Source organism: Polypterus senegalus, chromosome 10 (genome assembly GCF_016835505.1).
Source record: "Polypterus senegalus isolate Bchr_013 chromosome 10, ASM1683550v1, whole genome shotgun sequence".
NCBI classification, from domain to species: domain Eukaryota; kingdom Metazoa; phylum Chordata; class Cladistia; order Polypteriformes; family Polypteridae; genus Polypterus; species Polypterus senegalus.
Window position 1 is genome coordinate 95780852 of NC_053163.1, and position 21780 is coordinate 95802631.

The window sequence follows — 21780 nt, forward strand, 5'->3', positions numbered from 1 at the left end:
ATCAACTCTCTGCAGCAGCCAGCAGGGCGGCCATGCGGTCCATGAGTACGGGCTCTGTTCTCATCCCTACACTTTCGCAGTCTTTTCTCCTACCTCTTCAAATCTTAAATCATTCTTGAGGCAGATTGAAGACTTAAGTGCCACCTTAAATGAAAAATTAAAGAAAATGGACTAAGTAATTGCAACACAAACACTGACGTAATCAGTTTTAACGTGAAAAGGTGCCAACGAAAGAAGAGATATATATCTTAAACCTCCTTATATATGTTTCAGAATTTATCGAACTTTAATGTGATGTTGTTACATTTTCAGATTCTTATTCTTTTTTTTTAATTCTAAACTAAAAAATATCAAGAACTCACGTCCCGCGAGACAAGACTTTGTGCCAAAAGATTCGGCCCGGGGCTGAAAATAAAAGACAAAGAGTAGGACAGCTGCTGTACAGGCTTTTAAATGTTTGAAGCGCTGTGGGAGATGCAGATCATGTGGCACAGCAGCAGCAGCAAGCCAGCAGCTAATTGAGGAAAGAGGAGGTAAAAAACTGTGTTTGTTTCCCATTGTATCACCGTTTAAGAGGGAGTTTCGGAGGAGCGACCACATCTCCTTGGGGTGCATTCAACCCCCCTTTTCACAACGCAAGCAGCAGAGATTTGAAGTGGTTCGCATATAGCACCCCGGAGGTGGGGGTCGGTTTAAGTGAAGTGAGCAGGGGGAACCCCCTAGTATATATATATAGACACCAGGTAAAAGTCCTCAAGTTGACTTTATTAAATCTCCACAGTGTACAAAACACCCTCTCCTCCACTATACTCATATAAACTCACAATCAATAACAATAATCCAATCCTCCAGCTCCCAGACGCGTTGCCACCCTTCCACCCAGCTCAGCTCGCCGTCTGGGAGCTCCCACAGTCCTTTTATATCTCCTGACCCGGAAGTGTTCCCAATCCCCAGTCCATGTGATTCTCAATCACTTCCGGGTCAGGTAAAAGTTCTTTTCTTCAACCCGGAAGCCCGTCACTCTTCCTATGACGAACTTCCGGGTCATAGGGCATGAAGAAATCTTCGGTCCTCCCTGCAGCTCCCTCTTGTGGCCCCCATGGCATCCAGCAGGGCGGTGCATAAAAACTCCATTGTCCATGATGCCCTGCTGGTCTTCTGGGGAACTCCATGCTGCAAGGAGGACTCCACATGGCGGCTTGGGGGTATTGGCCTGGATAAACGGCCGGCCATCCTCCACAGTATTCCCCTCCCAGTGACGAATTATCATTCGGAGCGGCCTGCCCCGAGAGGGTAGTCTTCCTCCAAGAGGACGTCCTGGTTGAGCCTTGATTGACTCGAATATCTTGCTCCCTGGAGAACCTAGGGGGAATATTAGTCCAAAATGACATTTTGTCCCCCTCTCTCCAAGGACAGTTTCGCCAAATATGGCGAAAAATACGGCCATCCTCCACTATATGATTTTATATGAAAGTATAACTAAATATATAACGCAGATTTTTCGCTGCTTCGCAGGTTCTGTGGACAATGTGTCTTTTTACTTCCTGTACATGCTTCCTCAGTTGGTTTGTCCAGTTGATTTCATACAAGGGGCGCTATTGGTGGATGACTGAGAAGCTAACCAATCAGAACTCGCAGTTAAGTTCTCCTGACTGAGAAGCTAACCAATCAGAGCACACAGTTAAATTCCTGCGTGCTGAATGCAGTGTTAACCAGGAAGTCTCGTCTCGCTCATTCAGCATCAATGTGTTTCGCTGTGTAAAGAGTTCTGCTCTTTTGTGTTTATCTTTGTGCATAGTCAAGCCCTTCATTATGGCTCCAAAACGATCTGCTACTGCTTCAGGGGCCGTGCCCAAGTGCAAACGGAAGATGTTAACGATTGCGAAAAGGTAAACGTTTTGGATTTGTTGAAGGCTACGATTCTTTTTATTTAAAAAGTAGGAAAGGAATATAAGATCTACGGCCACAGTGTCCTTTTAACCAGGGTGCAAAACGAGTTGTAAGTGGATGTAATAAGGCATTAGTCTGGATGGAATCTGCTTTAGGGATTTGGATTGCAGACTGCCAGAAGAAGAACAACAGCAGTGCTTCACAATCGCCTGAAGAGGCTCCTTTGGAAGAGCTGTAACGCTCTCCTTTGTTGTGCAGTAAAATTAAACCCATTGTTATCGGACAAGTCATTTTCATTTATTTCATCTAATTGCTTTTGTATTTATGTATTTTAGTATTAAGCAGTGTTTAAATTATTTTATACAACCCCATCAATGTATAATATGCCAATAACAATAGAATTTTTTTTCATGGGAACGAATTAATAATTTTCCCATTATTTCTTATGGGAAAAATTTGTTTGGTATAAGTCCTGTTTGGTATAAATCCAAGGATCTGGAACGGATTAAGGACGTATACCAAGGTACCACTGTATATGTACTATTACCAATCAACATAAAATTTGCCGTCAGGGCTATTTGCACATTTTCAGCCTTAGCTATATTTAATGTTTTAGTAAACACGTTTCTACTTCTCATTGTAATTATTTTTCTTATTTGTATCTATTTTAAAGTCAAATGATTGGAAAAGCACTGCCTGTACGGACTCTTTAAACTGCAGCTCACTCTGAAAAACAAACATGCTGCATCAGTATGCGATTTCCCAAGTGTGGGAGTTCATTCTTCTCTTTTTGAGGCATACTTCTTCTCCTTACACAGTAACTCGTGTCATGCTACTTTTTGAGTCTCTATTGATCTATCTATCTATTGGATTAAGTTTGAATAAAAAAAATATATATATATATATATGCAGGGTGAGGCAGAAAGGACGGGCTTTTTTACAAAATCACAAAATTGTGAATTTTTTCTTACAAAGAAATTTATTGAAAAATTTTAGTTCATATTGAATTAGCATTAGACAATTTGTAGGGATGGAAATGTAGGTCTAAATGTAAAATACGTCTTACCGAGCGATTACTGAGGCAAAGTTCAGAAGTAGTCTTATGCTTTCCACATTTTCAGGGGTATGTGCCGTTCGTGTAGCCCCCTGCAGTCTTTTGTTCATTAGTGTACCTTGTGTACAAAGTGCTTTAACCCAACGTAGGATAGTGTTACGAGCGGGAACAGCTTTATTTCTGTGGATATTGAAATGGCAATGAAACTCACGCTGAACTGCAGTAATAGATTTCTTGTTCTTGACAAAACAGTTGTACGCAAAAACGCGGTGTTCTATCATCCACGGCTCCATGGCTTCAACTAAAAAGAAAATTAAAAAATGCTAAGACTTCACAAACCTAATGCCACCTACCACACATCTGTCACTCCACCTAGTGGTGAGTTCTAGCCATTTCAAAGATGTCCATCATTTCTGCCTCACCCTGTATATTGTTTTCTAGGCTCTAAACATTTTGCTCAAAGGGTGTACTGTACCTAAAGCAACTATTGAAGAAGACGTTCCTGGTGTCATTGTACTAATTCCCCTTTTAGATCTGATCCTAGTGATATTAAGAAACTGAGGCTTCATCTTATGACATACACAGACTTCTGTCACTGTGCTGAAAGTCAAAGTTTCCCTAATCCAACTTTATACACATTGATTTAAAATTAATTTGAAAGTAGGCCAGTGAGGAGGAAACCTTTGTTCTCTGACATTTTAAGAACAGCAAAAAATGAAACAGAGTAGAACAGTGCGTCCCATATTGCCATAGCGCAAACCTTAATGTAGTATGGAAACTAAACAAATCCAAAAATACCATATATTTCCACAGTAAACTAGTGTTTTAGAGAAGACTTTGGGTCAATCTGCTTAACAGTAACATCTGACAAATGAAACCTTCCCACATGGCCAGGTTAAAGTAGTTATGACATGAACAACAGTCCACAGAATCAGTGGATGCAGTTAGGTTAGAACATTTGAACAAGTGTGATAAAAACAGGCAATTTAGCTCAACAAGCTTGTCCATCCTATTTATGTAGATTGTCTCAAATAATATCAAGTCAAGATCTGAAGTCCCTAAAGTCCTACTTTCTACCACACTACTTGGTATTTTATTCCAAGTCTCTATGATTCTTTGCATGAACAAAAACTTTTGTGCATAATCTGCCCTTAACAAGTTTCCAAACATGTCCCTATTTTCTTGTTGCAGAATTTATTTTAAGGTAATAATTGGGACCCACTGCACTAATTCATTTCATAATTTTAAATACTTCATCCATGACCCCTCTTAATCCCTGTTTACTTAAACTGAAGATGTTCAACTCCTTCACTCTCTCCTTATAACTCATACCTCTTAATCCTGGAATAAGCCTAGTCATGATTCTGTAAACTTTCCCTAGTACTACTACTGTATAACATTTTTGTAATATGGAGACCAAAACTATACACATTACTCCAGGTGAGGCCTCACTAATGCATTGTATTTCTTAAGTATAACTTCTCTTAACTTGTACTCTACATATCGTGCTATGCATCCTAATATCCTATTGGCTTCCTACTCGCTGCTGTATACTGTTTTGATGTAGATAATGACAATTCAACCAGGACTCCTAGATCCTCATCAGGTGTACCATGAAGTTTCAGGCCTCACACTGCATATTCAAATCTAACACTTCTACTTCCTACATATAATACCTTACATTTACTTACATTAAATTTAATTGCCCACAAATTTGCCCAAGCCATCACACTGTCTACATCCCTCTGTAACAAATTTTATCTGTGGGTGGCATGGTGGTGCACAGGTGTTTGCATCCTGAGTCCTCTATGCATGGAGTTTGCATGCTGTTTCTGTGTCTGTGTGGGTTTCCCCAGGGTGCTCCAGTTTCCCCTCAAAAATCAAAAACATGCAGCTTAAGTGGACTGGCGATACTAAATTGGCCCTAGAGTGTGTGCATGTTCACCTTGTAATGGTCTGGCACCCTGTCCTGTGTTTGTTCCTACCTTGTGCTCTGTGCTAGCTGGTATGGGCTCCAACACCCCCTACAATCCTGTTCAGCACTAAGCTGATATGAGAGATGCTCCTTCGGCCTCAGCTTTTAAATCCCGGCTGAAGACTCACTACTTCAGTTTAGCATATCCTGACTAGAGCTGCTGATTAACTGTACAGACTGTATCTCTGTTGTTAGTCATTAGCACTAAAACATAAGTAGCATGATAGTTATAATTTGTTACTAACCCTCACCTATTCTGTTTCTATTCTTGCCCTACTGCCAAGTTGTTTTGCCTGCCTAAGGTAAAGTCATCCCTGATGGAGGATCACAGGAATCGTGGGGTAGAGGGGTCCTTTCATCAGATTGGCTGGCCAAGCAATGTTTCAGCTGTGGAATGGCCAAATGGGGGAGGCAGCTTGATGACTGAGGTCTCCAGGACTCTAAACAAATCCAAATCATATAATGTGATATCATCTACTGTTAAATTCTGGTCTGTAGTTGTTAAACTTTTATTTTATACTGTATTGAGGATTTGTCCTGATCTGTGTATTGTATTGTATTGACCCCCTACTTTTTGACACCCACTGCACGCCTTTCCCAAGGTTTCTTCCATTTTTTCCCTACAAAAAATGGGAGTTTTGGGAGTTTTTCCTTGTCTTTTTAGAGAGTCAAGGCTGGGGGGCTGTCAAGAGGCAGGGCCTGTTAAAGCCCATTGCGGCACTTCTTGTCTGATTTTGGGCTGTGCAAAAATAAATTGTATTGTATTGTATTGTAAGCTGGTTAGAAAACGATTGACATTGTCTGCTCTTCCACCTAGTTTGTTAAGAAGATTTTAACAAGATAATAAAAATGTAGATTTTTATTTATTTGTTTCTAGTAGGTTGAAATCAAATATTATAAATATAATTAATCAAAAAATTTTATTATGATGCATGTCATAAAAACTTAACTTGGCTTACTCTAAGTCACCACTATTTATATGATTGGACAGTGTCTTTGTAGTTGTAGTTTCCTCTTACTTAATGCTACTTTTGGTATTACATAGGCTCAGTAATCTTTTCCCATCAATTAAAAATGAGAGTATCTCAATCATGAAATTCAACCCATTTTCCTCAGTTTTTTTCTTACTATTTTCCATTAAATATTCCACAAAACACTAAGTAATATGCTAAAAAATATTAGATATGTATGCTCAAAATATCATGCAATCTTTAAGGTAAGGATTTCCTGCTAGTAATACCTTTCCATTTTTTTCTCTTTAATTTTGCCCGCAGAGCGCCTCGAGGGCTGTGTTGGTATTAGAGAGACAGAGAGTTGTAGATCATAATTAATTTAGTGCCTGAATGCTATGAGGTAAGGCTGTTTTAATTCATTATTGAAAACACAACATTCAGATAGAAAGTAGCAGCATGCTCTTGATCTGCTTTTGAAAGATCCCTACTGAGCAGCATTCTCTTTATCTTCTGATGTAATGGCATATATTTTGTGGAGCAGCTATGCAGAAAATCACAACAGAATGTGCAGCAATGAAGGATCACAAACACTGGCCTTTTTAACTTTTCTTTAATTCATCTAGCATTTTGTGTACATTTTGCACATTTACTGGAACATTATCACACCTGCTTAATGCAGTTCAGGATCATGGGGCACTGGAGCTTATCCCAGGACCATTTGGCAAAAGGCAGGAATCAACATGGCATCAGCTCACCACAGGACCTCCTCACATTCATGCCAGACTCGTTTAGATTCCTCAATTAACCTAACATGCAAATCATGAGTTATTCTATAATAATAATCAGAAGGAAACAGAAAAAAACAGTTTAAATCTACTTTTAATCCCCATATAGCAATTTATTAATGACTTTTTCCTTGTAGAAGGGGAGGAAGTGGCTAAATTACATCACCATAAAGTCAAACTAATCAAGATGCACATTATTTCTATTTACTTAATTATTTATAATTTTCTTGCCTTTTTTGGGGTGGTCAGTGAACTTACACATGGCCAAGAAGGTATACCTCACACCTTAAGAGAACCACTAGAATCAATCACTGTAATAAACAGGTATTGGAGCTTGCAGTCCTGTACATATCTTATAAATAATTTCTAATAATGGTCTCGATCCTACTCATAAAATTTAATGTGGATTCAAGTGTGAAGGCATGCATACATGAATAAAACAGGAAACTGCATTCAACAAACAAAAAAAATCTAATTTATAAATAACAGAATACATTTACAATTTGTATGCAATAACAATCATCTTGTAAATGTGCAGATGTGGACATACCTGAAACAACCGTATATGGACAATGCTAAACAATGTCATATACAGTACATGCAGTCATAAGAGCTTCAGCTTCATTAACAGGTAGAGCAGCCTCCCACCTGATGCATCCTGACACTGCTATTCAAGGAGTTCGATGACGCTCCTCATAGCGCCTTTCCTCTTCACCGTGGGGTCAGGAAAGTAGAAAGGAATCAGCGTCTGAGCAGGTAACCACTATCACATGGCATGCTGTTACAGTGAATAGTACAGGCCATATGAAACACTGAGAGTTCAGCCAATTACCTTACCAACAAGCCAGCCATCGTATACAATACCTTTAGTGAGTCATCTGCCAACACTACATTGACTAAAAATAAATTAATCATAAGTTGACACAAACCACTGAGTCATGACCTGTCAGTCTCATCTTAGCAGAACAGATGGCTTGCACATTATTGGAATGTAATTGCTTATGGTTAACAAAAACAGCTTCAGTCTCTCTTGCTGTTCTTACTGCAATATGAACACATTCAATTGCCATGATTATGTTACAAATACCAGACACTGCTGCAAATTGCCTTTTTATGTTGGCCTGTGACACCATGTGGAAAATGAAGTACTTGTCAGTTGGGTAATGGCTTCCAGCAGTGTGGGCATGATGGAGCTGAAATTTGGCAAAGATATTCCTAACCTGTCAGCCAGTCCCCTCTGGGATGTGCCAGTATATCTTCACAGGGTCCCAGTGACCTTTTAGCATCCAGCATCTGGTGGACAGACTGCTCCAACCCCACAATGCCTACAGTGCTGCCTACCTTGATGACATCAGCATCTATTCCAGCACCATAAGTGATTCAGGTCTAAGGATCAACCCCCAAAAATGCTATTTCTGGTTGAATGAGGATAAATACAGTATCTCAGATACATGGTAGGCGGAGGACAGATCAAACCATGGTGGTCCATCGTTGCTGACATAGAAGACTGGCCCTGACCACAAATGAAGAGGCTTTTTTAAAGCTTTTTTAAAATTAGCAAATTACTATCATAGATTTGTACTTAATTTCTCTGAACGAGCTGCTCCTCTCTTTGAGCTGACACAGTGGTGTAGACCCCAATGCTGGATGCCACTTTCTGTCTTCCCTTTCTCTGCCAGACCAACACCTCAGACACTGTCCTTGGTGGCAAGTCGCCGACGGAGAGGAACACTTCATGATGCACCTCAGCAGGAAACTGCTGGACTGGGAGGTAAGTGGTGATTGACTGAGAGAGCCTCGCTATTAAATGCACCATCATGCTGCTTCAATACTAACTCCTGGGCTGGGAATCCACCGTTGTAACAGACCATGCTCCCTTGTAATAGCTTGGTTCCCACCAGGATTCAAACCCTCACATAACCTGCTGGTTCCTGAGTCTCCAGCCACACAAGTTCAATGTGCTGCACTGCTGCGGGGCCCTCCACACCAACGTTGATATACTATTTTGGTCCCACAACCTCATGGCTAGGTCCGCTCGTACTGTCGGGTTTGAGATAAGTCGGGGACCATGTCACACATACAGTATGTATCAGAGGACCTCCTCACAAGCTCATTCAAGGTATGTAGTAATCCACTGAGAGGAGAGTGTGCAATGCTACTAACTTTGTCTTTTCCTTCTTTGCCCATAGCACTGAGAAGCCACCTACTGAAACCATCTGACCACTTGCTTTCCAGTCCAGCCACCTTAAAACCCCAGTCATCCTGGAAGGAGGCTTCATTGACTAGCTAGAGTGAACTGCCAAATAAAATCACTGCTAGAAGCTACTGCTTTATGATCCGTGTTTATCATAGCCCCATTTACGGGACACATGCCATAGAAAGTTAATTCTGTTTCAGTTTTTCATTTTGTTGTCTGCAAATAATAAAAGGGATGACACGGTCAATGCCCTAAACTTTTCTTGGCTATCTGGAAAACCTGTCATTACTGCTTCCGGACACAACCAGCTGTTAGCACTGTTCTATGGGCAGCTTTCAGCTAATTCCAATGATCCTGCAAGAATCATTACAAGAAGTAAAAAGTTCAACCACATTACTCCTGTTCTTAAGTCATTACACTATATTCTGTTTAAACTTAGGGCTGATTTCAAAATCCTCCCTCTTGCATATAAAGCCTTAAATAGCTAAAGCCCTGCTTGCCTATCTGAACTGATCATTAATCACAAACCAGTCCACATTAACAACTCAAGATGCTGGTCTACTAAAGATTGCAAGGATTTATGAAATAAAAGTGGGAGGTTTCTCTATAGGTCCCCAACGCTGTGGAATGATCTGCACGCTAATATAAGACGTGTCCCATTGTTCTTGGTTTTTGTATCAAGTGTACACTGCCTATAGCTGCTGATTATCTGTGCATATTGCAACTCACTGCTTGTTAGTGCTTTGTATTAAAAATATAAGAAATACAATAATTAGAAAAGATTATTAACCCTCTTCCATTCTGTTACTCTACTTGGTGTCCTGGTATCACTATTTTGTTGCCAAACTGTTTTACTGCCTGTGGAAAGGTGTGTGAGATACTAGGGGCCTTGGAATCAATGAACGGAAAGAATCTGTTATCATGTTATATTTTGTATTTTGTAAAGATGGTACTTTACCTGTGTACTTGTTACAACACATTAATAAGATGCCTGGGTATTGAATGTTGCTTTTATTTTTTAACCATTGTAAAATGAAGCAACTCAACACACGTAGAAAAGGTCTAGGGCAGCCACCCGTATAATATTCCTAGCTGCAAAGGATTCTTTTAAGTTGCAATGATTTTGACAGTACGGAGTCCAAAACAGAACTGATCAAGGTTTGAAAAGAATGCAGTTTTAAATGGTCAGACAGGAAGTGACGTATGTTAACTGGAAGTGATGTAGGTTGACCGGAAGTAATGTTTCTCTGACATCAGTCTGGGAGCCGGGACCGGAAGTGACAATCTTCTGGGTGCCGGAACTGGAAGTGACAATCTTCTGGGCGCCGGAACTGGAAGTGACATTTTACTGGGCACCGGAACTGGAAGTGATGTTCTTGATTCAGATAGGTTTTCCCGCGGCTGGTCTGTAGAGATAGCAGGAGAAGGTTTAATGCACCCCGCCCTCCCCTGGCCTGGCGTGGAATTACTATTACTTGGTCCACACAACGTCCTCCTATTCGCACATGAGTGACACCATATAAAATATAACACAATGTCAATGTCAATTTATTTATATAGCACATTTAAAACAACATAGGAATGCTGTGGCCAAAGTGCTTTACAATAAAAGAAGAAAAAACATACAGTTAACATAAATAACCTAAATAGAAATAAAATAAATGATACATAAATAAAATAAATAATAAATAGAAGTTATTATTAAACAAGATTTTAAAATCAATTCGAAAACTGACAGGCAGCCAGTGTAAAGAAGCTAATATTGGAGAAACAGAATCAGACTTTCTTGCCCCAACAAGAAAGCGAGCGGCAGCATTCTGGACCAACTGTAACCTGCGTATCAGGGATTTGCTAATCCCAGAATACAGAGAGTTGCAGTAATCAAGGTGAGAAAAGATAAAATCATGAGTAGCTGACTCAAGATCCCTAGAAGGTAAAAAGGCTTGATCTTACCTAAAAGACAAAGCTGGAAAAGGCAACTCTTGACTACAGAATTAACGTGTTTCTCAAAAGAGAGTTTACTGTCAAAAATAACACCAAGATTGCAGTCTTGAGGTTTGCAAAAGACAGAGAAAGAGCCGAGAAGTCCAATACCAATTTGGGCTTTAGCTGATGGACCCACTATAAGCACCTCCCTTTTATTTTGATTCAGATCAAGAAAATTAATAGCCATCCAGGATCTTAGTTCAGAAAGACAGTTGTGCAGTTGATTTATTACAGAGTTGCAGACGTGAATATAAACCTGTGCATCATCAGCATAGCAGTCAATTGAAATGCTACATTTCCTAAAAATAACTCCAATAGGGTGACGGTATATAGAGAATAAAATAGGACCCAAAATGGATCCCTGAGGAACACCACATTTAAGAGGTGCAGCAGACGAAAAACAGGAATTTAAAGTCACTGAAAAGTATCTAACAACAACAACAACATTTATTTATATAGCACATTTTCATACAAAAAGAAGCTCAAAGTGCTTTACATAATGAAGAAAAATAAAAGACAAAATAAGAAATTAAAATAAGACAACATTAGTTAACATAGAAAAGGAGTAAGGTCCAATGGCCAGGGTGGACAGAAAAAACAGAAAAAAAAACTCCAGATGGCTGGAGAAAAAATAAAGTAAAATCTGCAGGGGTTCCAGGCCACGGGACCACCCAGTCCCCTCCGGGCATTCTACCTAACATAAATGAAATAGTCCTCTTTGTAGTTAGATATGAACCAGTTAAGAGCAGCCGCTTTAAGCCCAACAAAATGTTCAAGCCGCAACAGCAATATCTCATGGCCAATAGTGTCAAAGGCAGCAGACAGGTCAAGGAGGACAAGGACTGCAGTGCCACCCGAGTCAGTAATAAAGGAGATGTCATTGAATACTTTCAGGAGGGCTATCTCAACACCATGATAATGCCTAAAGCCAGATTGGTAGATCTCAAATAAATTATTGGAGTTAAGGTGATCAACCAATTGATTATAAATAATTTTTTCTAATATTTTAGCCAGAAATGGCAATTGGAAAATCGGGTGAAAATTAGCTAAAACTCTAAGATCTAATTCTGCCTTTTTTAGACATGAACTATATAAAGGACTATGGGAGATCCCAGAGTTGAGCTGAGCAGGATGGCAGGGTGGCAACGCGTCTGGGAGTGGAGGATTATTGTTATTGATTGTAGTGTATTGGTATTGGTTAATGAGTATTGTGGAGAGGAGAGTTCTTTGTGCACTGTATTGTAAAATAAAAACAATACTTGGACTTTTACCTGGTGTCTGGCATCTAGTCTGAGTGTTCAAAGGAATGACCGTGCCCCCTATCTGTCACAAGTGATAAAAAGTCATTAACCAAAGGTTTCGATTGACAACAAACGTGCATGTTAAAATCACCAACAATAAATACTTTGTCATGGGAGAGGGTAATATCAGCCAGAAGATCAGAGAATTGAGAAATGAAGATATCATTAATTACAAGAGGTCTATAAACCACAACAAACAACAAAGAAGGGGAGCTGCACACTTCGAAAAGTTGCAGTTCGAAGCTAATAGACGGACCCTTTGTAAGACTCACATACTTTTAAAAGCAGTGGCAATGCCCCCACCACGACGAGTCAGCAGAGAAGAGTTTAAAAATGAATAACCTGATGGTACCAAGTCAGTAAAACATTAAGAGTCACCATTTACAATCCAGGTCTCAGTGGTGAAAAAGAAATCCAGTTTATTTGAGATAATAAACTCTTGTAGAATAAAAGTTTTATTAGACACTGATCTCACGTTCAAGAGAGTAGCCTTGATAGAAGTAGAAGAGCTTGCAGCGGGACGAGCACGGGTGAGCGTGCAAACATTAGTAGTGTTTACTCCCTGAGAGCACACTGAGGAAAAGTGATGCCACCTTGAGATGGAGAAATTAAATCATTGTTTAACAGCAATACCGGCTCTTCTTCCACAGCAGCGGCAGGTGCATTTGTGTCTCTGAGAGGCATTCAGCTCACTAATACAGGTGAACACTGGTGTTCAGGTGAAGAAGTCAGGAAATGAATAAAACAAAGGTGGAGGTTTACATAATATTCCATCAGGAGATAAAAATTGAGAGGAAAGCAAGTAAGAAAATATGTTAAGTAAAGAATCATGATCATAGGACAGTGGCCGCTGAGATAAACTAATGCATAAAACGAAGTTAAAACAGATTAACGAGATGAGCAGACGGCCAGCCACACTAGTCGGCACTAACTTATTGCATTTCTCATGTCATTTCTAATGCCAATATAAAATAATGGATAAAGGACAAAATAACACATGCATTACACCTCTAGGAATCACCATCAAAACAGTGTCTTAATTTTACAGGGAATATGTTAATAATCACCATTAAACACATTAGCACAATATCTGCATTGCAAACATGGAAAGCTACCTAATTTATTGACATCTAACAGTACCAGCTATGGAACTGTATCTAGTAGGTTGACTTTGGGCTACATAAGAAAGTGAAGAAGGGAATATCTTGAATTTTTTGCTGTTCTAACAAAGTGAGTGGAATAAGCAGAGCTCTTGAATTTATAGACAAGTTTGTTAGTGGACTCCTTAAAACCCAATAAAAGGGAGCCTGCGACCATCACTCAGCGGCCAGAGTCGGGTGGATGGAGGACAAAGCTTGCTGAAGAGGAGTGGTGGTAGAAGAGACAAGAAGAGTGCTTGGTGTGATTTTTATAATGTGCTTGGGACTGTGTTGTGGCTGGAGGGATTACGGGGAACACGTGTTCTCCAGCTGAAGAAAATAAATGTTTTTTTATTTTATATGTGCCTCCGTGTCCACCTGTCGTGTTGCGCACAGTATAGCGCCTTTTCTTACACTGGCATAGCCGGCAGGATTTCGGTTCGTCTTTTGGGCCTGGACCTGTTCCAAAAGGACCCGACACAGCAGCGGAGGCACACATACAGCACAGCCGCGCAGCAGGCGCGCCCCGACACAGCGCACTGTGTACAGGACAACCACCAGGCAGCTCCTAGGGACGCCATGAGAATGGGGAAGAAAAAAGTCGAGCAGACAAAGACGTCAGCTGCCATATGCCGCCAAACTAACCAGCACCATGGTAGCAGCAGGAGGTAGGTAGACGCAGAGGGGTGAAGCACCCATTGGTGGCCTGAGGTTGTGTATCTGTGGCATGACTGTGGAGCAAGCTCGGGAGAGACCAAGGCTGACCTGTGTCTTCCCTTCAGCCCGGTCCATCAGCTGGAGGAGGAGAGCCCGGATGAGCTTCTTGTCGCGGTGTTCCCGTTGGAGGAGCAGGAGTTCCTCCCCATGGCAGGTAAGGGGGTGGAGGGTATGTGTCGGTATCCCGTCGATACAAGAATCAAGACGGAAACGGCAAACCTCCACCCCAATCCGAAGGGACCCCCAAAGGGGTCTGCGAGTGACACTAAAAGCCTTGATGGCTTGCGGTCAGTGGGAGAGGACGAGGTAAGTCAGAGTCCACCGCCGACCGAAGAAAGTAACCTCCTACCCCTACAGTACCTTATTCAAGTTGTTCAGGTCCTACAGGAGACAAAGGAAGCACTGGAGAAGAAGCTCGGCGTGCTGTTAGAAACGTCATGGAGTGGCTGAAGCAGTGCGGCGCAAGATCCTTCAGCCTGCAGGATATTACAGTACAGGTGAGTGAGGCCTGTGCCGTAGAAGAAATAGGAAGGCGGAATGCAGTGATCAGTAATGCTTGCCTGGCAGCCCCGCCTCCTACAAGAAATGCAGCTGCATTGACTTAAAGCATGGCAGAGGAGCGTGCAGGGAGGCAGCCGATTGACATTGGCTGCCAAACAGCCTTGCCACAACTGCTGGCATCAGTCTTGCGGGCATTTAAAGGGGTGCAGACAGTAAGGGGTTTACCTTCTTCACATAAGGGGACCCAGACCGTCAGTGCACCCCAAAGTAAGAGGAGATCCCGGAGAAAGAAACAGATCCACCTAACAGTGCGTAGTGCGAGCCTGTCTGCATAAAGGCAGTGGAGGGCTGTGCTGCGAAGGGGTGGAAACGTCGGGTGCCCTCACGAGAGCAGACAAGTGAACAGGACTTCCCATCCTGCTTACGATCCCGCAGGGGTCGATTTGGAAGGGAGCGGCGTTGCTATAACTGCAGAGCCGCAGACAGGAAGATGCTGACTCCCCAACATGGAAGACCGGCCCTTGTGGGATGTGCTGCTGAGCCCTACGGGGCTCATGTGAGGGAAGGGCCCTGTGGCGGATGACCGGGGTTCATGCCTGGCAGGGACGCCCCTTTACCACATCTGCCAGGAGGACAAGGGTGGGAAGTCCAGTATCTCCCCCTGGACACTAGATGGCAGCCTCCCTGGGTTGCAGCAGTGCCTCGGACTCCCCCAGGGCTTCATGGGGGTTGGAGTTCTATGCAGCTCTGTGGGGTTCCGCAGGCCTCACCAAAGGGTGCTGCAGAAGGAGCTGCTGGGCCCTTTTGGGCACTGGTTTCACCTTACCCGGAAGTGTAGCCGGATGTTGCCGATCAAACACCTGGAACACTTCCGGGTACCCAATAAAAGGGAGCCAGCGACCACCACTCAGCGGCCAGAGTCAGGTGGAAGGAGGACAAAGCTTGCTGAGGAGGAGTGGTGATGGAAGAGAGAAGAAGAGTGCTTGGTGTGAAATTAAATACTGTGCTTGGGACTGTGATGTGGCTGGAGAAATTACAGGGAAGACGTGCCCTCCAGCTGAACAAAATAAAAGTCTTTTTATTTCACATGTGCCTCCATGTCCATCTGTGTCGGGTTGGGTGCAATATAGTGCCTTTTCTTACACATGTAAAATAAATATGAGGGTTTTCTATAAATGAAAAAAAGGGAATTGTTGGGAATTGGGGTTGAAATATCTTAAAAACGGACAAGAGACGTAGGGTGAAGAAAATATTTGTATCATAGAATTGTGAAATAAAAGAAAAATGACAGCAGTGCCTTGTTAAATAATCAAAATATTGTCAATGTAACACCCCCATAACAAAATATTCTTCTAGAAAAGGATTATACAAGCCTTAAACACAAGAACAAATATATAAATGTTGGCTATAATTGCACAAAGTTTTGCTCCCACTGCTCCCCTTTGTGAGAGAATAGGCAAGCCACAAGAAAGAGTTGGGGCACAACTTTGGTAACCCCATATAACTAATGCAGCAATGCAAAAGAAAACAAGCAATAAAAGTGATAATGTCTTTTCAGCCTAGAGCTCCAACGTGAACTGTTTTCAAAATGGCTGAACTTCTGATTATAAGTCCTTTTGGCAGGAAGAGGCGGATCCAAGCGGATGGATACCAGAACTGACATCACAGATGGTACAGCTGGCAATCATTCAGTCTTTAGAGGGAGGAAGAGAACAGGCATTAGAATACAGTGTCAACCCCTGGAGCGATAGGTAAGCACTATCACCAGAGTCCATAAGCTGTCCCCTATGCACACACGAGTGACGCCATTTTAACTGTCGAAAGATTTATGTCAAATTTATGTCAAAAGAATAACTGATTCAAAGAAACATCACTCTATTTTAAAGAAATATTAGTAAGATATAAAGTGCAAAGCGGAAATGGATATGTAACATCATGCTCCGGGATATTATGGCTATAACTTGTGACATACTATTGTATAATGAATCGACATCAAGAGTAACTAATAAACACCCAGCACATGCAGAAATATACTGTTTCTTAGTATTAAAATCAGCAGAGTCCATTAAGCATGTTGGATTAATAATAAGAAGATGTTGTCTGCAATCTGTGATAAAGGCTAAAGTTTAGAACCATTAACTGAAACAGTTAGAGGTGTTGGTGGGCTCTCCAAATTTTTATGTAAAACATGGGAATATGCAGACATTCATAATACAAATAAAAATGTCCAGATAAAATTGATCATCAGGTTCTCAACTACAGTAAAGATGGCTATTTATTATTATTTTACAGTTGGATGCAAGTCATATCCAGTTGTATGCATATTTACATTGTTACAGTCAAGTGAGAATATTTGAAATTGTTCAGTTATGACACCAAAAGACATTGCAACATTCAAAACTGAATAAAAATCCTTATTCATGTACCCCTTATACAGGTCCTTGGTAATTTGTGATATTCATTCAGATTCATTGAAAGAGAAACTTAGGAAGTGCTGTATTTTCAATGGTGACATCTGAGCAGTAATCCATTACAGACACCCTGCTGATGGGATGAAGTCCATATTGCGTGCTGGTGTGATGCCTTATCTTTATTACTGACAGCCATGTCAGTGGCAGGTGAAACATGACCAGTCAGCCAAAGGGGCTTCATTTTTCATTAGAATAATATTTAATTCTACTCTCTTGCTGTTTGCCTATAAGCAGGCTGCTGAAATATTTTCTTTGCACGTGACTTCAGCAGATCGCACATGCTGATGATAGAATGACTGACATTAGAAGCAATCTTGCTTTGAGCTCAGTATGGATTTTACTTCACTAGAGCAGTCGAGAGAAAAAGCAATCCCAGTGACAGCTTAAATGTCTAATGAGCTTCCAGTAAGGCAAGATACTTTTCAACTTCTGCTCATTAATATTAAAGAAAACATGATAAATGACACACATATGCACTAGAAAGAATAAAATATCTATGTAAATACATTTGCAAGGATTAGCAGATGAAAGGAGTGTGCATCCCATTTAGTTATTTAGGGAAATCTAATCGCAGAATCCCAGGCAGGGCAGATTTGTTGCTCATATTTTCCTTTTCATTCATTCCTGTTAATTTAGTAATAATAATAACTATGTATAATTTACTTAGTTATGTCTGTATGTGTGTTCTCCTCCCTTATAGACATTTATTACTTCAGAAGAAAGGTAAGAGCATCAATGAATACATTTTTCTAAAGGTGGCAACAAGAAAGCTTAAGTAGCAGAACTGATGTCAAAGGAATACCTTATTGTACTTGAGGGTTACTAATTCCAGAAAATAAAAAAATGTTATCCCTTGTCTACTTTTTCATAACAGCAATGTTATAATCCTTTTTGAAACTGGAAATTAGATGTTACCTCAGAGAGTGTGAGAGGCTTAAAATTGGGCAGAAAAAAGGTAGACTAGTTAATAAGAAAATTGCAGTGCCCTCCATAATGTTTGGGACAAAGACACATTTTTACTTGATTTTCCCCTCTGCTCCACAGTTTAGAATTACAAATAAAACAATGCAGATGTGATTAAAGTGCACATTGCTGACTTTAATTTATGGGTATTTGCATATATTTTGGTCACAGCAAGTAGGAACAACATTTTTTTATACACGGGCACCATAATGTTTGGAACAATTGGTGTCACAAATGTTTGTGATTGCTTAGGCGTGTTTTATTGGTTTATTAGTGCAGCCATAAGATACCTCAACTTGCTTCTACCCTTTAGTGTGTAGTTGCCATTGTTCAACATGAGGACAAGAGCTGTGCCAATAAAGCCAAGGAAGCCATTATGAGGCTGAAAAACCAGAATGAAACCATTCAAGACATCATTAAAACCATAGGAATTCCTAAATCAACTGTCAGCAATATCATTAACATGAAAGAATACACTGGTGACCTCAATAATTGCACAAGGACTGGTAGGCCAATGAAGACCGCAACTGCTGATGACAGAAACATTCTCACTATGATAAAGAAAAATCCTCAAACGCCTGTCCAGCGGATCAGAAACAGTCTCCAGGAGGCAGATGTGTATGTGTCAGAAACTACTATCTGCAAAAGACTTCATGAACAGAAATACAGAGGCAACACTGCAGGATGCAAACCACTAGTTAGCCATAAAAACAGGATGGCCAGATTACAGTTTGTGAGAAATTACTTAAAAGATCTTGCAGAATTCTGGAAAAAGGTCAAGTGGACAGATGAAAGCGGAACTTGTATTAGAGTGACGGCAAGAGCAAAGTGAGGAGATGAGAAGGAACTGCCCAAGATGCAAAACCATACTGTACCTCCTCATCTGTTAAACATAGTGGTGTAGGTCTTATGGATTGGGCATGTATGGCTGGCACACATCTTCATTAATGATGATACTGCTGATTGCAGTAGCACAATGAATTCTGAGGTGTATATCTGCTCAGGTTCCTCTAAATGTCTCCAAACTCTTTGGATGGTGCTACATAAGACAACACAGGAGTTCTTCATATCTAAAAAAATGGGAAATTTTTGAACAGCCAAGCCAATCACCCAATTTAAATCCAATTGCACATGCCTTCCATATGCTGAAGAAAATTTAATGTTACCTGAATTGTATGACTTGTATGACTTTAAACTGTGGAGCAAAGGGGTAATTCAAGGAAAAATGTGTCTTTGTCCAAAATATTATGGAGGGCACTGCTGTATATAAAAGATGGAATCTGCCGGGGTGTTATATTGACTTACCAATGTAACCCTTTTTTTTTCTATACCCAGATGTAGGATAAATCATAATAATTGCAGACAGGGGGTCATCATCTTGGGTTTTCAAAACTCTGATATTAAATAAGAAGAACAAATGAACAGCTACCAAAAAAAGGGATACTGATTTTCCCAAAATGTTGAAAGGATAAGGGAGCTTTGGGAGTTACAGTGAATGAAGGAAGACACCCGAAGTAGTTTTCTTTGATTTCGATTTTATGTGTCATTTGTGACTGGTACAGTATGTGGTAGCAATAACAGAAGTAAAACTACTAGTACTAGTACTACTGCTACTGCTATTAAAAATAATAAATTCAAACTGGCACCACCTCTAGGTTTGGCTTTTGCCTTGCCAGTGATGTTTCTTAGGCAGATATTGATTCCTAGATACAGAGTTTATAGGACATTTTATTTATAGGAATGCCTTTTCTACAATAAATGTGTTTATTATTCAAGGGAAATGTCAGAAAACCCATTCAATATGTCTGCAAAGAAGTTAATATATAATATATTAAAACTTAAATCAACCCATGCTCCAAATTCTCTTATTCCAGCAGAAGCTGTCAGGAAGCCAATGCCAGGTCTGGCAACACAGAGTATATGGCAGCACCCATTTCTTGAACAGGACACCAGTAGAATCTAATTAATCGATTGAAATCGTGGCTCTGAGACAAACTAAGAAAATGTTGTGAAAAATCATAATAGAAAACACAGACAAACCTGGACTGGGTTAGAAAAGATGGCCGTGAAGACTTTAAGCCATTTATTAATTTTCTCACTTTATGTGATGGCCTGAAGGTAATCCCTGCAGCATCCGCACAAAATAAATCCACAAATCATTACATGGATTAACATACCAGGCTAGATAAAGTAATGGTGTAAATGAAAGGGAGAACGTTGCTCTAAAATGATGTACCTTATTAAATGGATACGTCTAATTTCTTTTTTCAAGAAAAGAAAGTATTTTTAAAAAATGTGGTGAGGCTATGGCAAGTCTCAATGACCCAGGCTACAAAGGTTTCATTTTCCTTTTCACTATTCAAAACTGATGATCTATTACATCAAAAAACAATGTTGTCTTCAATAAATGTCAGAATGTGGTTGCTGGCAAATGTGATGACTAAGCAAATGCATTTTTCCTCAATGGCAGTGCTATAAGTTAGTCACTGCTCTTATGCAGTGGCTTTAACCAATATTTTGAGGAAAAAGGCACCCTTTATTTGATATGCATTTTAGTAATCTAGAACATCCCTTATTTGGTACCCCTAAAGCTCCACTCAAGTAGCAGACAGGTGTTTAGTCAAATGGGTAAAATTGCTTTGTTGTCATTGGGCATCAAGTAAAGCAAATTCTTATGGGAGCTTGCTTCAGCGCTCTATTGTCACAAGTTAGATTGAAAGTCTGCTACTGGTTTTACAGTTATGAATTACTCTTTCCTCTTATAACATGCTATTTATTTAACATATAGGAATACTTTACTGCAGAGGGCTGGCGCCCTGCCCAGGGTTTGTTTCCTGCCTTGTGCCCTGTGCTGGCTGGGATTGGCTCCAGCAGTCCCCCATGACCCTGTGGTTAGCATATAGCGGGTTGGATAATGGATGGATGGATAGAATGCTTTATTTTAGCTGGTATTGCCATAATAACTAATTTTTATGTGTTGATCACTGGTGAAATTTTAGTAAGCATACTCAGCATGAACAGTGGTATGAGACATGATTTGCGTTGTCTTTGTCACAACTAAATTAAAACAAACTTAGAACAACTTAACCCATTTATATCTGGTCTCAAAAGGCTTCCTGCATGTTGGCAGCATTAAATGTCATAAAAAGACTGCCAGATCTAACTTATTTAAATTTTGGAAGAGTTACTCTGCCATAGCTTCTGATAGAATCAGTTATCAAGGTATTAGTGTAGGTAGATTATTAAACATTTTCAATGTATAATTTCAAGTTAGTGTATTTATTTAGATCTCATTTATTTTATATAGGACCACAAGTTTTTGGTTATACTGACTTTCTGGTAAGCCTACTGCTTTGTTAAAAGTAAATATGAAGTGTCATTTCAGAACAGTAAGGTAAATAATGCAGTATGCAGTAAGTCAAGTAAGGGATATCTCTTGTAATTCAAGCATAAAAGCAGTTTGTACCTTTATTGTATTTAAATAATGACATTTTATGTATAATATAAACTGCTTAGAAATTGATCTTCTACATATTCATGAGGTACCCAGCTTAAAAATTGCCCATAAATGACAGGAGTAACTGGGTTGCCAGCATAATATAGCTTAACAACTTGCCTTGCATCTGTAGCACAATGTATGTTAGAGGAGTCTGCCAGATTTCATTTTATGGATGATATAATGGCTGATTTCTAATGTTTATTGATTGAGTTTAACTGATGAATTCTCTCAATAGGTGCCAAGAAGCAGTAACAGTGCATCTTAAGGCCATATGTGCCATTTGAAATTCAAAAAAGAACAGTCACACATTGCGCAGTTGATAAATTCAATTATCACATTTTCTAAATTT